Below are 8444 nucleotides of genomic sequence, written 5' to 3'. Positions count from 1 at the left end.
ATTGTTTTCCACAGTGGCTCTACAATTTACATTCCAACCCATAATGCACAAGAGTTCCAATTTCTGCACATCCTTGCCAATACTTATTTTCTTTTTTTGTTTTGCTTTTTTTGTTTTGTTTTAATAATAGTGGGTGTGAAGTGGTATGTTACTGTGAATTTGTTTTCTTTTTTGTGAGTTATTCAAAGCAATCACTGGCTTCTTTGTGTCACTGGATTTTGTCTAGGTTCTTGACTGTGATGCAGAAATGAATTTCAAGAGCACGTTGGGTGAGTTAGGCCAGTAATTTATTAAGGTAGGGAGGGAAGAGAAATGGGAGAAAATAACAGATCATGGGTCCCAGGTAGAGAGGAAGGGTGTGAAAAGTGATGAAGTGGGCTGATTTACAGACTACACTTTCCCATTATAGACTGTAAATGCCCAGGTTTTACGTGCGTGTTAATCCATGTGGGGGGAGAAGGCAGCCAGAATCAGGGTCCAAATGGGAGAGAGAGTTCAGGCCTTGTGCCTGCTTTTTGAACCATTAATTTTTTCACCCCTTTGCTAATGGCAGGGGAGGAGTTCCACCTGTTTGCTGTTTTGATTGATTACCCCACCCATCAATCCCCTAGGAGGGCCCAATGATAAAGTCATTGGGGAATATCTGGGGCTTCTCCTGCTTCTGGAGGAAATCTTGTTCTGAATGGCAGAATTTTAGGGAGGGTCTTCCAGCAGCCATCTTGGGGTTTTGATGTCCATGTGGACTTCTTGCCAGTTTCTAGATCCATTTTTTAATTCCTTATTTTACTAGCCAGCTTGTTTGTATTGAGCTGCTGGATAATTCAGGGAATGGGGGGCTCTAGTAAGGTAACAGACTTTCTGATAAACTGGCAGAAGTGTACAAGCAGATAAAAATTTGAGAAAAATAAAGAGATGTGACCACGTTTTTACTCTAAGGTGGTGTTCTATTACACAAAGGCAAAGACCTCTAAGAATTCAAACTGCACATTTCCAGTCTGAGGGGGAGGATCTACACAGCATTAAATGAAAGGATTAGTTTGCAATTATTTGGTCAATTTGGACTTGGCATACAATTAAACTAGTTAATTCAGATCAAAATGTCCTTTTCCAGATTTGACTTATTAAGATTGGCATCTATATTAACTCAGTTAGTGGGCTAACTGCTAAGCCTATTTTTTTTTTTTTTTTTTTTTGCCTTGGGGTTTCATGTTCAGAAATACTCAAGTGCAACGATCAGGGCTAAAAAGCAGATGGAGCAGCACATTCATTAGAATAGTTACCTGGTTCTTGTACGGGATCTACACCTGTCACCCTTTCACCTAAGCAAAGTCTGTCCCAGCTTGACTTTCCAGAAAGCATGACAGTTAAAAGTATGTGCTTTGGAGCCAGATACAACTGTATTTAAATTCTGACTCTATAATTGAACAGTCCCTCATCATGTAAAATGGGATCAGTCATAAAAATACTTCCAAGTTAGTTGTGAAAATTATATGAATTGGTTAGGTGTTTAAAGCTTTGCCAACAAGAAACCCAACTATAATATGAAAGTAGATAAGAATTAATTTCTCATATAAATGTCTAGATGGAGGCAGCTCTAAGTTGTATGCTGCTCTAAGAAGTTCTCAAGAACCCAAGCCCTTCCTATATTTCTGTTTTGCCATCTTTAATGAGTTGTTTTCATCCTCAAGGTTCAAAGATCATTTTTGAAACTCCAGGCATGATTTCTTCATTCCTGGCAGGAAGAAGGGGAAGCTAAGAAGCAAGGGAATTTTTTTGAAAGCCCTTCTCAACGACGACTTCTTTATCTTATTGGCCATACAAAGTATGTGAGAAAGGCTAGGAAATGTCATTTTTAAGGCAAGTACAGTTGCCTCCAATGACACAGCAGTTTTGTTAGTAAGAAATAATGAGTATTGGACAGGCAGTCATTGTCACGTTGAGATTCTTTCTCTGACTCATTCATCATAAGAGTCCAAAAGCCTACCTGATTTTAGGAAAATAGGGAAGGGCCCAATTCCATGATACCTATTAGCTTTCTCGATGCTACTTCAACTACACTCTCTACTGCCAGGTGCCAGTGCTTTGGGTGGGATCTAGGAATGCTGCCGCATAAATATTCTTCATTTGCCAGAGACTTGGCCATGAGATATGATCAGTGCCCCTCTGCAGACCATGGTGTTTGGGGTCCAATCTCCATCAGCATCAATGCCAGCACATCATCAGAGGACCTGCCAAGGTGCTGGGTGTGAGTGGGTCTTGCTCCTGGTAGAACTTGCCACCATGCCCTAAACTACCCAGTCTCAAAGAATTTGACTCCCTCATTGTCACTCTCTCAACTCCCAGAAATCCTTTCTTCCTCAATCCAGGATAATATAGTTCTGAAACCCCTATGGGTCTAGGGCTTTTACAATTTAGTTCAAATATTTCTTCTTAGGGCTCAGGAAATTCAAATTGGCAGTATACAAAGTTTTACTTGAGGCCAAAGAGTACGACACACACTAAAGCACACAAAAAATGTTATTAGTGGAAAAAGATAAAAGATAGTTTTATATTTTCCCATTGAAAGCCTTTACTGGCATAATTGGAAATCCAATAAAAATATATCTTTATCTATATGGGTTTTTTTTCATGTAATAAACTATTTTTAAAGAAGTTTTAGGTTATGGAAAAGTTATATCAAAAGTATAGGGGACTCCCATAAACCCCTCCTCTTTCTCCTCTCACATTTTTCCTTATTATTATCATCTTACATTAGTGTGATACATTTGTTACAGTTTATACGGGATTGATAAGTAAAATCTAGTTGACCCAACTTGGAGGTGCCCATCTTAAGCCCCATGTCAGCAGAACAAAACCCTAAGCTAGTTTATATTTTCTGTAAATGCCCAGCTTGTCCAGAAAACCAAATTTAAATACAGCCAATCAGTTATCAGCAGCTCTTTCATTCTTCTGCCAGCTTTCTCATTCCTAAGCAACTACTTCCTCCCTACTTTATAATACCCCCCTAAATAAAATGGAAACTTAATGTCTACCAGTCAGAACATGTCCTCACTTGCCTCACCATTCGCTCTATATGAGTTTCTCCTTTCCACCCCCTTGGTGGATCTTCCTTCTACTTTCTGAATGGAATGCTGCCCGATTTATGAATTGCCCAATAAAGCTGTGAGATCTTTTTTTTTTTTAAAGATTTATTTATTATTTATTTCTCTCCCCTCCCCACCCCCACCCCGGTTGTCTGTTCTGTGTGTCTATTTGCTGTGTCTTCTTTGTCCGTGGCACAGGATTCTGTGTTTCCTTTTGCTGCGACATCTTGTGGTGTCAGCTCTCTGTGTGTGTGGCACCATTCCTGGGCAGCCTGCACTTTCTTTCATGCTGGGCGGCTTTCCTTAGGGGGCACACTCCTTGCATGTGGGGCTCCCCTATGCGGGGGACACCCCTGCGTGTCAGGGCACTCCTTGCGCATATCAGCACTGCGCATGGGCCAGCTCCACACGGGTCAAGGAGGCCCCGGGTTTGAACCACGGACCTCCCATGTGATAGACAGACGCCCTAACCACTGGGCCAAGTCCGCAGCCTGAGATCTTAAATTACATAAAAATATTTTCTTTCATCAAGATGAATGCAGTGTTTAAGCCACTTATTTTTACGCCTTCTATTATTTGAAGCCCAAAGCAACTTTAACTGGTAAATGACTTAAGATGATTTGCTATGGCCAAAAAGACTGCTAGTTGCTTATCCAAAATTAGTTCTGTCCTCTTTCTTTATTAACAGAATCCAGATAATATTCTTGATAGCCAGTGACCACATTTCCCAGCTTCCCTTGTAGTCAGGACTCCTCTGAAATGTAAGCAGAAATTGATAGATCGGACTCTGGGATTACTCCCTAAAGGTCATTAACTCAGCCAAGATGCTCTCTCTTTGACTGTCCCTCTTTCCTCCTTTTTTCTTCATGGAATATGGATATAAAGGGTGATACTCCAGCAGCTATCTTTGAAAAAATACTTTAAGGATGAAAGCCACATGCTAAGCGTGCAGGGCAGATAGAAAGGAGCTTAGCACCAAGTACGACCATGGCAGCCCATGACTTTTTCTTGTTTTTTAAGTTACTGTTATTTGGGTTTACTGATATATGCTAATGTTGTGGATTGGATCATGTCTCCCACAAAGACACGTTCAAGTCCTAACCCTTGTTCTGTATGTATGAACTCATTTGTCAATGGGATCTTTGAAGATCCTATTATAACAGTCAAACTGAATCAGGGTGAATAATGACTGAAGTCCTTATAAACAAAGGAAATTTTAGACATGGAAGAAGGAGTGAGAAGGAGACAGAGTCAGACTGCCATGTGATGAAGGGCTGTTGGCAAGCTACCATAAGAATGCTACAGACTGGAGAAAGCATGGCCTGCTGACAGCTTGATTTTGGACTTCGAGCCTCCAAAACTGTGAGACAAGAGACTCTTGTTTAAGCCTACCAGTGTGTGGTATTTGTCATGACACCTTGGAAAGCTAAGACATCAATGAAATCCAATCCCGATTGCTGCTGCTCCTAAATGGCATTAAGGGTGATATGTTTTGAAGGAAATTAAGATAGAAGCAGAAATCTTATTTCCTATAAGATTCAGCTTTTTAAATTTAAAATTTTTCATTTAATTATTTAGAAAGAGCTACTCAAATGGAATTCCATTTTATATTTATTCTATAATTATCCTAAAAATTACTCTTTTGAAATCAATTGAGAAAGTGAGGAATAGAAATCAATATAATACCTGTTTCCATGAATGCCCAGAAAGGAGTCCAAAACTGGATCACTGAATTTATTGAGTCTGCACATATTTATTGAGCACATAAAACACTGGAGGTACTATGTTAAGCACTGAGAGAAAGAGAAAGAGAGGGAGAGAAGTGAATTGGATATGGACCCTGCACTCATAGAACAAAATGAATGTTAGTTGGCAGAAAGGAATATGAAAGACTTATGGTCAATCTTGTAAAAAACAAAAATAAATGAAAAAAATATAATATAAATGCTTAAAAAAGATTTGAAAGAAATAAGCCAAAGGCTAATAGCTCTATGTCTTGTAAATGTAAATCATTTTTATTTTCTCTTTTATTGTTTTGTTTTTTCATATTTTCTGTAAAGAATATGTAGTTGTTAGTGAGGAAAAAATTCATAAAAATTCTTTTATTATTTAAAAAATATAGTTGTTAGAGGCAAGGAATTCCCAGCTTTCTGCAGTTCTTTCTCATAGCTGCTTAGAATGCTTCAGTTGATCACAATGGCTTTAGTTGAGCCTATTAAAAGGCAGATTCCAATACAAAAGTCAGCTATTCTTTTTAAAAATTTTATTGTGGTAACATACACATAGCATAAAATCTCCTATTTTAAACTTTTTAAAAGTATGTAATGCAGTGGCCTTAATTATATTCACAATGCTGAGCTACCATCACCACCACCCATTACCATTTCCTCTCTTTCCTCTGGTCCTTGGTAATCTCAGTCAAGGCCAGTAATCCTTAATCAAGAATGCTCAAGATCTTTAAAAAAAATAAAATAAAATTTCCTGGTTCCCACTTCCAGGGATTCTGATTTACTAAGTCTAGAATAGGACCAGAATCTGCGAATCTGTACACTCCATGTGATTCTGATGCTCTCCTGGGGTTCAAAATCATTGCTTTAGTTTATTGTCAGTTACTTGAACCTGAAGGCAAATGAGGATCCAAAGAAAGGGAGTGAGGGGGAGTAAATGTAAAACTAGAGGGAATTAGGGTAATTAGGATTGGAGAGAAGTATAAAAGCCTGCCAACTTCAGGGTTCTCCCAGCGCTTTGCCCACAGAGATTATAAAGGAACACCATGTGTGAAAATATATCCCTTTTTATGGTTTTTCTGGGTTCGTTTCAATTTTGGGGGGCAATGAAACAGCCAGGCCCAGGTTTCAGAAAGGTAGAGTACAATGAACAGAAAGACACAGTTGGGATATTCTGATGAACAGTGTGAAATCATCTTGAATGTGTCTCATTTTTGAAGGCTTAAATCAGTACCAAAGGTCAGGAGAGGATCACTGAGGACACACCCAGAGGGTGTGATCCGGGCACCAGCAGGTGTCATTAAAAAATTGGGAGAAATTTTAATGTAATATTATTACAAAGTCAATAAAAAATAAAAAAATTAAAAAAAAAAAAATTGGGAGATGGTGTTAAGCATAGGACAACGCTTCCTTGGGTGATTAAGGGACACAGCTGGGGTTCATCACAGTTGCAATAAAGAGCCAAATTCTGCTCTATGGTTTTCATAAACCACTCTCAGAATGAATGGTAGGTATACATGTCCCTGAACCTCCATCTTTATCACTAACAAAAGGAAGAGAGCTATAGGAATAATTTTTCTCTCTTATATCTTGCCAGACAAAAAGAAAATTTATCATAGGCACTAAATAGCCAATTGCTTTTATTGGTAATTTTTTTTTGAAAGCTCTTAATGCTCTCTACATTCCATTGTGTTACAGTAATTTTCTGCCTCAATTCTTAATTAGAGTATTACTACTTGAAAAATGAGCAAATTTTTATTACAAGTGAAATAATAATAAATCTTATAAATCTAAAACAGGAAGCAAAGTCCACTGAGTTAGGAAGAAATCAAAGGACTGTAAAATGTCTTTCATTTGTTTTCCCCTGGGCAGTCTGATTCTTCTAATGTTAGGCACTGCCTGCTGTCATCTTAATGGGCTGAACTATGCAGATTTTCAAGATGAAATATTACATTGTACATTACTAATTATACACATAGATTTCTGATGCTTACAAATGTTGAATACATTCCAAAGAGAAGCAGCCTTTATTAAGCACCATTTAGTTATCAGCTTCTGGGAGTTTAATATCATCTTGGATTTAGTTGAGAAAGATTTATGCAATTGAAGAATTTATTTTTCAAAAATCAGAGTTAAAGCAAACTAAAGAACTGCCTAAATTGAACATGATGAAAATTAGATTTTGTTTGTTTGTAGGAATGGGAACTGATGGTCCATATATTCTTAGTGCTTATGCATTTTCCTTTACCCATCCCTAGAAATAAAAGAGAAAAAGATTCTATCTAGAGAAGAAATTACTACACGCATACTCACAGCATTGTATTATTGCTAAGAGGTGGATATTTTACATGAACATCAGTAAAAACTAAAATCTTTCTCTTTCTGGAAGTACCAAGCTAAGTACACTTTTTTCATAAGTGCAAGAAAAAGAGCAAAAATGGTCAAATATGATTCTTTCTTTGGAAGAACACAAAATGTAGTTTCGCAATTAGGTGGCAATTATTCCCTACAAAAGAAGAGTGAAGAAAAGGCTGTAGTCTTAAAATCAGTCCTTGAACACCAGGTTTTATTACTATAATTGCAAAAGGCCAAAGACAAATATCATTTCCCATCAAATCTGTGGCCAGTTAACAACCTTTTAGAAAAGATCATGTTCCCAGAGTACACACCAAAATAACTGACGTCATCTGCAAAAAGAAATCATACTCTGCAGTCTCCATCAGCAATTCTGAACAGTGGCAGGTTATAAATAACCTCACTTAGCCTGCGCTGCCACTTCAGTCTGCAAAGCAAGCTCTGCTCCAGTAGAGTGACCTCCTGAATAATGATACCCAACTTAGAGTTAGACTTAGAGTCACACGTAAGCAATCACTGACACCTTTCTTTTCCTTTGTTTATTAAAAAAAACACAAAAACCTAAGTATACCTTTTCTTGAAGCTATGGGCAATTTCTAGTTTTAGTTTACAAGATGATATCGAACTATGTAATCTTTCTTCCCTTCCCTCCAGTTAAATAGATGTGTCCCAAAGGCATGATACCTCATGCTTTGCTTGCCTTGCATAGTGCTAGACACCTTGCTCAGTAAGTGCACACTTACTGATTGTTCAGTGTCTTCAGTTGGATGAGCCAGAGTGTGAGTCCAATGTCAAATGTGATCCCGCTTTGAACCCTCATTGGCAGCTAACCAAAGAATTTACAATTTCTGCGAGTTATAAGGAAACACTTTCTGAAACTCATTAATGGAAGAAAAACCTTCAATTTCCCACTGCTGACACTGCCTTTCTTCTTTCCTTTCTTGTTTCCTTCCCTTCCTTCCTTCTTTTGTACTACCCTCCCTGTCCTTCTCCTTCCTTTTTATACCCACAAGCATTTACTGCCAGGCAGTGATCTAGGACCTGAGGCACAAACAAAGAAGAAGATGTGTTCTGCCCTCGCTCCCCCCACCCCTGCCATCCCGCCACCATAACCTTCCTCAAAGGAGCTCCCAGTTCAGTGAGGTACCATTTATAACAATTATAGCTCCATTTATTGCACGCTGACTTCATTCTAGGTATATTTTAGATATTGTTACACTTAATCCCCATAACAATCTTGAGAGGAAGTCATTATATCCACTCCCATTTTATAGATTAT

The sequence above is a fragment of the Dasypus novemcinctus genome, chromosome 6 (assembly GCF_030445035.2).
Source record: "Dasypus novemcinctus isolate mDasNov1 chromosome 6, mDasNov1.1.hap2, whole genome shotgun sequence".
NCBI lineage: Eukaryota > Metazoa > Chordata > Mammalia > Cingulata > Dasypodidae > Dasypus > Dasypus novemcinctus.
The sequence above is the reverse complement of the archived record's forward strand: the minus strand, read 5'-3'. Positions refer to the sequence as shown.